Below are 12,214 nucleotides of genomic sequence, written 5' to 3'. Positions count from 1 at the left end.
AGAGGCCACACTTCTAAAATGTATTCAGACCCAATGCCCTTATTTCCACTACAGAACTAAGAATTTATTCTGCAAAGGCAAGCCACTGAAACCAGAATGCTAGGGCCACTGGTTCAACCCCACAGGAATTGAGATGGGAACAGAGGTTGCCACCAAAGATCTACTGAGAAGCAGCTCCCCTCTTTTTCTTATGGAATCACAGCCTTAGTCTGCAGGGCAGGGCAGCAGAACTGAAAGGTGATGACACCAATGGAGAACACTGGAGCTGTGGGATGGAACACGTGTGGAAAACAGGAGGACTCTACCCCAGGGGAAGGGGCAAGAACACGCAGACCAGCATCTCCTCTGGAGGAGGGTCAGGAACACTTAGAAGGTCACACCCAGACTCCGGGTCACAATGCCTTCCTAGGAATATGGACCAAGGAATATGGACCTAGGAATATGGACCCTTTAGTCTAAGTTAGAATTTGTCAGTAAATAAAACACAGGAATGCACCTGAGGGAGCTGAAGGAGATTCTCTGGAGGATGGAACAAGGGGAAGAGACAAAGTCAAGCAGAGAAGACAAAGAAGGTACCATTGGAGGATCTGTAGTCTCTGGTGGGCATAGAAGAATGGACTTCAATTAGTTTTTGAAAACTTTCTATCAGTCTTTAGCAATTTATGTGATAAAATGGCCGGCCTCATCAATGGAGTCTTATTATCCCCATCAGGGATGAGTGTCCATGTGGGCATGGGGTGCAGTTCTAGTTATGGGGGCAGGGGAGGTGGTCTGTTGAGTTGTTCCTGGTCCTTCAGAGGAGAATTGCAGAACTATCTCTGCCCCTTTTCCAGCCAATATTTAATACATGTATGTGACCATCGGAATATTGTCACCATGTCACTGCATGATGGGAGTCACCTGGGGAGTGAAGCTGACTTTCTGGATGTATCAGTGTGGAAAATTGAGAAAAGAAACTGCCTGGGCACATGAGCTGTCAAATCTTTCGATCCTGGGGTCACTCACATCCAGGCTTCTTGTTGCATTAGGTTGTGATTTTCCTCATTGTTTGGTCAGCCTAGGTTGTCTTTCTTCACTCTCTGCTAAAGTAGTCACACATGATAATCCAGAGGCATTGAAGTAAATCAGTAATTAATTGGATAATTAGAATGAGCCCCAAGTGATGTCAGTTACTGTGTGGTTAATAATGTGGTAGACAGGAGACATGGCTGGATAGTAAGAGTGTGTTCACATCTATTTAATCTAGATTAGCAAAATCAGTATGTTGAAAAATGACATCTTTAAATAAAAAATATAAAACTTCTCATGAAATATGAAGACTCTCTTGGTCAAGAGTTATCCCACTAGCACTATGGCATTATGGTCCCTCCCTCAGGACACATCAGTTACTATCCTATGACTTGGAATCTGTAGGATTTATACATTCAAAAATATTACCCTCTTTGCTCACCTCCATCCTATTGCATGCATGTGTTACACAATATTGAAAGTAATTTTTGTATTATACTCACTCCAATCACCAAAAGTTTAAGGTTGCCTTTTTATGTCATCTTTTACCAGGGTTTTGTAATCTTCAATCATGGCATTATATATGCTGGAAGAAACATCAGGAAAAAAATTATGCTGTTGAAACCTATTGGAATAAATATTATCAGGCACTATTGGCCAAAACACTGCAGAAAAAAATTCAGGGAATCAATTATTGTGTGATATTTTGCAATTAAAGAATCAGATCAACCAGATGTGGTGGCTCATGCCTATAATTCCACCACTTTGAGAAGAAAAATCAGGGGAATCACATGAGACCAGGAGATCGAGACCAGCCTGAGCAACATATAGAGACCCCATTTCTATGAAAGAATTTTTTTAAAAAAATCAGCTGGGTGTGGTGGTGCAGCCCTCTAGTCCTAGCTACTAAGAAAGCTGAAACAGAAGGATTTTGTGAGCCAGGATTTCAACGTTACAGTAAGCTTGATTGTGCCACTGCACTCCCACCTGTGCAACAGAGTGAGAGCCTATCTCTAATTATATAATAATAATAACTAAGAATGTTACACAATTGTAAGGCACCTCAAATAGAACATATTAAACTAAATATTCTCTGGAATCCTCTGGTGCTTCTGATGTTTTGGAGCAGACCTAAGACATTCAGAATAAGCAGATGATTTTAGATAGTGAAAAGTCTCCACACAAGGGAACAAGGACCCTTGTGTAATTCCCTGCCCCGTGCCTTTCACCCTTTTCTCCTGATTTTCCTCATTCTTTTCATTACTAATTGCTTATTCTTATAAGAAGTCTTCTCATTTTTTGTAGACCTGGTTGTTGTCGACCCATATTAGACACTGATCTTTTTTTGTTCATGATTTTTATAGTTGCCGTATAGAATAAGTCATCAGACTATTATTTTGAGTCTGACTGCTGATTACTTAAGGCCGCTTCCTCCATCTTCTTCTTTCTTTCCCACACGAGGTGAGTACTCTAGTTAGGAATCACAGGAACTCCCCCATTTGATACCATTTTGAGGTTCAAGCCCAACAGACTCCTTTCCTGAGTGAGAACCCTCACTCTGCCTCCACCACCAAACCACTATAGAAACCCTGAGCCAGTCTCCTTTCTTGCTCTATTGAGCCATTTTGGACATTCATGAGAGACCAGCACTAATCTCCGCAGACACCTCCTGAGGTAATTAACCTTTCTATATTCACACGGGGGAGTGTGCGGCACCCACAGATGTGACATCCACACTATATTTTAGTTGAGATCTCTTGGCCTTTGCATTGTTTGGACTAGAACTGATGCTGCGAGCTTGGTGCCCCGATTCCTAACCACAGGATGCACCTGTTCCCTGAACCAACTCCAGGATAGAACTGGACATGCCTGGTGTGGTTGATTAACCCCTTTTATGTAATGAAATCATGAGATTACTTAGTTGTATTCTAGTGTTTCCCTAAAAACATAGATAGGTGTAGGGTTGATTCACAGGTGTATTCCAGATTCTCTGATTTCATATATATATAATTAAATCTTTAATTCTGTGTTGAGAAATTAAAATTTCTTCAGTTTGGTGAGTGAAGTCCTTATGCCATTGTTCTGTGATTTTCCTTTTTATTTCTCTTATGTTTTATTCATCTCTAATTCATTTTCTATCAAATTGTATGCGTTTAAATTTGTAATATTTTAATGAGGTGAAAGTAGAAAATAATAGCCACCGTATTGTGTACAGTTTGACAAATAGTGACACAACCATTACTTTTCTCAATATAGAAAAAAAATCAACCATCCTCAAAATTTCCTCTTGTTTTCCTGTAACTCCTGCTTCCTCCACCTTCCCTTCTCACACCACATCCAGAGTCAACTACTGGTTTTCTTTATGTAACATTACCTTAGTATTCATTTTATAGAATTTATAAAAGTGGAATAGTATGTATGGACTTGTATTTGTTTGCCCTTCTTTTATTCATCATACATACTTGTGAATGTACCCTTGCTGTTGAGCGTATCCAGCAGTACCTGATTGTGACACTGGATGTTTTTCAAGTGAATGAATTTACCACAATTTGTTTACTGATTAAGCTGTTGATTGATATTTGGATTGATTTCAGTGTCTGGGTATCATTTAAAAAGCTACTACTCAGAGGAGTACACAGCTGAGAAACACAACATTCTTATTCTTGCAGCAATATGAATAGCAGCTAAACTGAAAAAGCTGCAGTTTAATCAATTGTCTTCAACACATCAGGTAATTGAAGTTCTAGAAATCTGTGTGTGTGAGTGAGTTTGTGAGTGAGAGAGAAGGAGAGAAAAAGGGAGAAAGAAGAGAAAGAGATCCTACATAATTGACCATAATTTATGAGGAGCTCAAATAAACACAGGGACTCAGATTCTTAATGGCAAAGGTCCACATAAGATGGAGAGGACGACTTGATGCACCTACATTTGGTTATATATTTATATAAATGCCATTTTTTAATAATACAAAGAATCACGTACATGAGAATAAACATAGTGGCGGGTGTCCAGTGGTGAAATATGATGGTGATGCAAAACCCCATCTCCAGCACCTTTTCCCCTTGCACCTGCCTTGATGGGTGTCCTGAGCGTCCCCTGGTGTCCTGAGAGTCTCCTGCTGCTCCTGAGTCCCCTGCAGGGATGTTTGTGTCTGGGCTCACAATGTGTTCCCCTTACTGTGTCTTTTGTGTAAAAATTCATGGTGTGTACTCGTTGCTCAGTTAGCTCAGCTGTAGGAAAAACAGTTTTTTGGATGTGGATCTGGAGATGGTGACTGGACTCTTGAGGAGTGGGTTGGATTGTGCACTCCCTCATGTCTTGTGCACCTGTTTCACTCCCGTCCCTTCCCTGGGGGGCTGATGGATCCAGCTCCAGCAGGAAGCACTGGTTGTAATGGAGAAGCAGAGATGACACAGGTGAGGGGGAGGATCTGTGAGGGCTTCACCAGGCCAGGAGTGCACCGAGAATCACAGTTGTTGGCATGCACAGGTTCTGAACAACAAGTTGAAGTTCACAAATATGCACATTTTGATGAAAACGAAGAACTCACTGTTTTGCAATTTGTAGGTCCCCGAGAACAAATAGCAGATTCAGAAGTTAGAATTAGACAAATATATGGTCACATTTTTTTTTCCAACTTTCAACGAAATAAGAAAGACAAACTGCTGACAGAAGAATGGGTACTAGATTATTACCTCTATCTATGATAAGGGTGATTTTCAGAATAAGATTGACCTATGATAGCCTAAAGGGTGTCGTAATCCTGAATCCACAATTAGACCTGAGCAGCAATCATGGGCAGTGGAGGTCGCCTCACATGAGGAAACATCTGACTCTGCAAAGCTGCACACGGGGGTCTCTGCAGGCCTTAGTTGTACAGGAATAGCTCCTCCCTCAGACTCAGAGTGAGGACAGTGTGCTCTTTATCTGGGGGAGGTGAGGGTTAGTGTGTGGAAAGAACCAAACTCACTTTAATCAATATCTCTGTACTTGGACAGAAACCAAAGTTTACAAGAAATCATAAACTTGGGGTAAAGCAGGAAATTACAATTGTTTGCAGGCTGCGTGCGTGCTTCTCCATATCACCTAAGAGAACCAAGGAAAATCATGTTTTCTTACATACATTTCCATAAAAGGTGTTCCCACCCTGAGAACGCACCTCCTATACCTCCAACATCAGGGAGCACCTGGACCAGGCACTCGGCACAGCTCTCTGACATCATCACCCAGGTTTTGACAGAGACATATCCTGGAGCTCCTCCCAAACAATGACGGTGCACAGTGAAGATGCTAATGCGTGGCTGCTGCTGGGCACATGGGGGATTCCTGATGGACAGCTATGCTCCGGGAAGAACCAATGGCCTTGATGGAATTAGTTTGGACCACAGGGTTGTTAGGAAGCTCCATCAGACTCCCACCCTCTCCAGCACTCGTTGTGAGATTGGCATAGTGGGCTGACAGTGTCTACAGCCTCACCCGGCCTCCTGCGCACTTTTCTGCCTCTTGCCTCTCCCCTACACTCCACCACCTGCACCTCACACTAGACACCTACAAACATAGGGACATTTTGGTCAGAAACTGCCACACATAATCACTGTATTTTCACTCACATCCACTCACACTCAATATCTCTAGTTCTCCATTATTTGCCTTTTAAAATAGCAACAAGAAAACCCAGCTCAGCCCTAACTCTATGGTGAGCCATGTGTTTTCAGAGCTGATCATCAAATCAAAACTCCTGTTAATTCTGGACTGGGGCTCTTCTCCCAGAGCTATAGAGTCAGTGCTGGGCTGGTTTTCATCAGGAGAGGGAGGGCCCTATTTTCATGTCCCCTCCTCTGTAGCAAACGCTGAGGTGGGATGCCTGAGGAGAGAGCAGAGCCCAGGGCAGATGTGAGACTCCTGGAGGAGTTTAGCGTTGTTGGCAGCATTTGGAAAATATAATTTCTTGTTATGTGATTTTCTCATTAAAATTACTAAGCAAATAGTTTTTATTTCTCTTTTACGTATTTGAAAAAATAGAAACATAACTACATTTATGAAACTTTAAGATGTATAAAAGGAGAAATAGAAAACAATAAAAAAATGAGGAGACTTCAAAACCTCGCCCTCAACAATGTACAGAACATCCACAGAAAAATTCTTAGGAAATCTGTGGACTTAACCACTGTTGAACAAACTGCCCTCATAGACATCTACAGAACATTCCAACCAACAGCAGCATAATATGTATGCTTCCCAAGCACAGTATAAATATTCTTCATGATGGGTTATATATTAGATAAAAAATGACTCTCAGCATTTAAAAAAGTAGTGACAACCATTCTCTAACTTTTTAAAAAATTCATGCGGTGCCCACCTTCTAAACTCTTTCTAAGAGGCTCTAATCATTGTATTACCAGTAATAGACAAAGGCAAAAGAAGAAAATCAAACTTCTGACAAATGTTCTTAGTATATATAAATAAACTACTCCCAATTCATAGTCAACTAAGTTGTATAAGACTTAAAAAGGATTATACACCAAGACAAGCTCAAAATTATTTTTGAGATGCACTGATGATTCATCATCTTCAAATCCATAAATTTGATGTGCTAAATTAAGAGAATAAAGGAAAAGAATCAATTAACTTCTCACCAGACACAGAAAATAACGTTTAAAAACTTCAAGATTTCATAATAAAACCTCTAAAAAGTAGGAATACAAGAATATAACTTGTATATAATAAAAGTCATTATTTAAGGCCATACTTTTATAATACGGAAGAGTGAAAGGTAAAAATATTTTGCTATAGTATCTGTAAAAAAGCAAAAATAAACTTGATGACATCTTACTCTCAGATTTTGAAAGTAATAACAAAAGTAGAACAATAAAACCAGGATGGAGTTGGCATAAACATGTAGAAAGAGCTCAGAAATAAATGGATATATCAATGGCAAACTGATTTTCAGCATGAGAACCGACAATATAAAACAGATAAACCAAGTCTCTCCCTATGAATGTGTTAGAAAAACTGGATCTACACATGCAAAGAATTAAGAATTTTAGGTTAGAATAAACACAAAAATCACTCTGAATGGGCTAAATATTTAAACATATGGCCTGCAATTGTAAAATTTCCCCCACCCAGAAAATAATATTAACAATGATTTCCTATATTTCACATTAAAGGCACATAAAACAAAAGCAGAATTAAACAGGTGGAACTACATCAAAACAAAAAGATTCTACAAAGTGTTGAAAGAATTCCAACCGAAAGAATGGGAAAATATAATTGCAAGCCATGCATCTGAAAAAGGGTTGACATCCAAAAATACATGCAACATCCACAACTCATTAGCAAAATCATATTTGCCTGATTGGATAGTGATCAGTTTTTCACCTTAAAAAATTATGAACATAGATTTCATGTTAAAGATTCTTCTCTCTGGATAATGGTAAATTTTATGGTACACTTGGTTAGGGTAGACTTTGTAGTTATTTACTCCAACACTAATATATGTGGTGCTGTGAATTTACTTAAGACAAGCAAAATGGGTGGGCCTGATTCCATCAGAGCAGAATTGGAGAAAATGAAATTCCATGGTGTTTCAGCAGCTTTGCCTCTCTCTGGGACCTCCAGCCTGCACTTATTGATGGATGATCTTCTGGACACTGGATATTCCTAGACATCTCCAAAAACTGTCATCCTCCACATCTCACAGAAAAGTGGCATGTCCGTCTGTAGCTTGTCAACCCTGAATAACAGACAGAGACTCTAAAATATAACAATATGTATTCTAGGATGTGTATTGCAATTGAAATGTGTATGGGTGCATTCAGGTTGGTATAGGAAGATAAAGAATAAAGGAAAAATGAGGAGAGTAACATCAGCTGTTTAAGACAATTGTCCTGGGCTAGAAGGATCAATAACAGAGGGGACATCGGTGTAAAGTTGAACAGGCAGTTCCTGGGCAGATACACTGGGAGAAGTAATTCTTTTAATGTTGTGGTAGCCTTTGTGCAAGGTTACGGTTGTGCAGAGTCTCTTTATGATAATTCTTGCTATCAGGAATATGTGTGTTAGAACCCTCCTTCATGGCCTTACCCAGTTTCATTCATTAGGGTTTTAACACAAGGGGCTCCATCTTGATTCTGATAAATTTCACCAGCTCTTTCTAACACTACTTCTGAACAGATGACTCTGACTGTGCACGGAACAGGGTTAATTCCACATCCACATGCCATTTTGATCAAATAAGTTTATCCTTTTCACTATTAATTGCCCATTGCATTCCCAGAGGAGCCTACACACAACACAGTGGAGCATCCTGAGAAAATGGGGAGAGAAGGAAGTCCCATCAGCCTCTCCCACGTGGCTGCAGGAGTCACAGCCTGAGCCCCACCTGAGCTCCAGGAAAATGCCTCGAGCCCTGGAATGTAGACTACGGAGACCATCTGTTTCTTTTTCAGGAAGCAGGAAAAGCAAATAAAAAAGGGAGAACACTCTAAAGACAGAACACGGACTGGGAGCCAAAGGAGCACCAGGTCAGTGCTGATGCTGATTGGCTTTAGTGTCAGGAGAAGGGTCAGATGTGAAACCTGTGAGGTTCTACATGACATGGCCCTGGCCCAGCCTCTCTGTTGGCTGCGATCAGAATTCCTAAAAACTGTTCTAGTCAGGGAATCTCCCTGAGGTTTCTGTTCCAGGACTGATTGCAGAAAACTTACCAGGCACCTCTGAGTTTCCTCAGGACTCTGATGCTGGTGACCATGGTTGAGAACTTTTCATCTCTGTGTCAATCTGCATTTGGTGCATGTGAGAATAGGTCCTCGTATTAAAATGATCTTTAAAAAAATACGTAGAGATGACATTAGTACGCACAGAATTCTGAGCTTAGAGAGGTTCACTAGAGAAACTGTCAGAAGGAGATGAAGTCCCACATCCTGCCAGGAAATAGACTCCATCTGCACCTGCCTCTGGGGATGACTCCAGTCAGTGGCTCCTGAGCGCCCCCTGCAGCTGATTTCCCCTGAACATTTCTGCACGGAGGCTCACACAGACTTCCCCTCACTGTGTCTCTGGCACAGTACTACACAGCTGTGTCCTCGGCTCTCAGGCTGTTCATTTGCAGATACAGTGTGTTCTTGGCGCTGTCTCTGGAGATGGTGAATCGGCCCTTCACAGAGTCTGGGTACCATGTGCTACTACCACTATCACTACTAATACGTGAGACCCACTCCAGCTCCTTCCCTGGAGCCTAGCGGACCCAGCTCATGTAGTAGTCACTGAAGGTGTAGTAGTCACTGAAGGTGAAGCCTGTCCAGAGGCTGCACAGGAGAGTCTCATGGATCCCCCAGGCTGTACCAAGCCTCCTCCAGACTCCACCAGCTGCACTTCACACTGGACACCTGCAAACACAAAGAAACCCTGGTCAGAAACTGCCACACATATCCACTGTTTATCTCACTCTTATCCATTCACACTCAATTTTTCTATTTCTTCATGAATTACCTTTTAAAATAGCAACAAGAAAAACCCAGCTCAGCCATGGCTCCATGGTGAGTCCTCTATGTTCAGCCCTGATCACCAAATGAAAACACCTGAAAATCCCAGGGCTGGGGCTCCTCTCCCAGAGATGCAGGGTCAGGGCTGGGCTGGTTTTCATCAGCAGAGGGAGGGCTCTATTTGCATGTCTCCTACTATATAGGAAGCTCTGGGGTGAGAGGTCTGAGGAGAGAGTGCGGCTCAGAGCATGTGAGAGTGTCCTGGGGGAGATTTGTGACATTGATAGCATTTGGAAATTCTGGTTTCTTTTTTTTTTCTTTATTATTATTATTACTATTATACTTTAGGCTCTATGGTACATGTGCGCAACGTGCAGGTAAGTTACATATGTATACATGTGCCATGCTGGTGCGCTGCACCCACCAACTCTGGTTTCTTATTGTCAGTTTGTTTTGTGATAAACTTTAACTTTAAAACCTAAAAATCTTATAATTTTGTAATTTTTATTTTAAAACAGTTTTATTGAGGTACAATAGATCTACATAAACTGCATATTTTTAAAGTTAGCACCAATCATCTTTTATTTTTACATATGCAGAGAAACCATGGTATGTAGTATCAATATTATTTCCATGTTAAAGATGAAAAATTATCAGCAAAAGCACAGATGGGTTTTATAATGTCCCCAGAGCTCACATTTGGTCAGAGTGAGCCTGGTTATCTGAACCTGTGCTTCTCACCACTGGACCTGACTTCTCCCTGAACCAAGAACAGCACACAGGGGTCGCAGCTAGTGAGGTTTGCAGAACCTTTTCTCTGTAATGGGAACATGGTGTGATGTGTGTGCACTGTTGTGATTACCTAACAAATATAAAGAAAAGCAAGTTTCCTACAGTTTTATTTTCTTGAGTGTCATACATTTCTCATATTGGTATCTATCTTTCCATCAATCTTTAACAAATCATCTATCCACTTATTTACAATACCCTTATTGAGGCATTATTGCTGTGTAATAAATATTGCATAATTAAAGTGTGCAGTTGAATAAGCACTGAAGCCGAGCATGGTGGTGCACACCTGTAGTCCCAGCTACATAGGGCAGAGGGAGGGGGATTGCTAGAGACCCAGGGTCTGAGGCTGCAGAGAGCTATGATCTCACCAATGAGCTCCAGCCTGGATAACAAAGCAAGAACCTGTCTCCAAAGGAAAAAAAGAATGTAATTTCTCATGTGATCACCTGTGCATCCAAAATAACAATCGAGATAACAATGATTACAGTTAAAAGCCTCCCTGTGTTCCTCTCATTCCTGCCTCCCTATTATTTCCCTCTTACCATACTGAGTCAACCTCTCATCTTTGTTAATTCAGATCTATTTTTCAAGATTTTGTTAAACTGGAATCTTGTATTTTCAATTTCATTTGTGTGGCTTCTTGCTCAGCATAATTACTTGTGAGTCAGTAATTTGGTTGTGTATAAAGAATGTGTTGATTCTAATGAGGAACAGTATTCCAGTTAAAGAATGCACCCACAGTATTTATTTAGAAAGCTCCTTAATATTTGTGTTATTTGCAGTTTCTGAGTATTACAAATAAAGCTTCTACTCAGCCTGGAGATGTAGGCATGCCATAAAAATATATTATTTTTACTAAAACAACTAACTTTAGTAAGCTGCAAATTAGCACATTTTCTTTAGTACACCAGATTATTGATGTTATAATCATAGTATAATCAAGAGACCTTACATCTTGTGAAAGTCAGTGACTTGAAGGAACAAACAGGAAGAGAATATGACCTTATTTGGGGGAGAGGCCAGCAAATGTCATATAAGCTAATGCAAAATTAAATTAGACATATTTATTGGATTGTTTAAAATTGAGTATAATAGAGAAGTTATTGTTTAAATTCTCAGCGGACATCCAACTGAGAGATTCCTATTGCTATTGAAAACTTTTCTCCCAGGATTGAGGACACATCACAAAAATCTCCACCCTCTTCCTCCAGAGATGGTACTGTGTGGGGAAGTGGAACAGCAGCTGTGGCTGAAATGCATCCAGACCCACCTCCCTCACCACCACTACATTACCAAAGAATTAACATGCAGGGGCAAAGCCACTAACACCTCTGTGTTACTGGCACTGGAGGAATTCGTAGAAACTGAGGTAGAAGAAAGAAAAGCTCCAAAGCTCTGTCCATTCTCTCAGGAATAACAGCCTCATCTCCCACCTCCTCTCTCTTCCTTCAGGAATAACAGTATCATACTACTGGGAAGGGCAGAAAAGAGGAAGCTGAAGACATCAGTGGGAAGACATAGTGGCTGCTGGAAGAAGATGGGGGAAAGAACAAGGAGACCCTCTACCCAGGAATGGGAGGAAGATGCATGGATCAGCATCACACCTGCAGGAGGGGCAGGGATACTTGGAAGGACATGTCCTGAGTCAGGACTGTGATGTCTGCCTGCAGTTTGGCTCCCTCAGAAGGACAGAGAGTGTCTGTTCAGTGCAACCCTTCCCACCACATTGACAATCATCAGGTCCACGTGGCTCTGGCCTGACCTGGGGGAGATGAAAGACAGAGTCTGTCTGGATAGGACAAGACTAAGGCCCAAAGCCAAGCAGGAAACAAAATTAAGGTGTCTTTGGAGTAATCTGAGTGTCTGGTGGCTGCAGAGGAAACACACTTTGACTCTGGCAGCCACTGCAACAATGACTTTCAAATGTA

General features: G+C 41.1%; 1 pseudogene; it reads right to left on the bottom strand.

Annotated features, from left to right (window-relative positions):
* Positions 1-9,041: 9,041 nt before the first annotated feature.
* On the bottom strand, positions 9,042-9,547 carry LOC129027628 (Ig heavy chain V region 5A-like; annotated as a pseudogene).
* Between the last annotated feature and the right edge of the window lie 2,667 nt (positions 9,548-12,214).

This window comes from Pongo pygmaeus, chromosome 22 (genome assembly GCF_028885625.2).
Source record: "Pongo pygmaeus isolate AG05252 chromosome 22, NHGRI_mPonPyg2-v2.0_pri, whole genome shotgun sequence".
NCBI classification, from domain to species: Eukaryota; Metazoa; Chordata; class Mammalia; order Primates; family Hominidae; genus Pongo; species Pongo pygmaeus.
The sequence above is the reverse complement of the archived record's forward strand: the minus strand, read 5'-3'. Positions and strand labels throughout refer to the sequence as shown.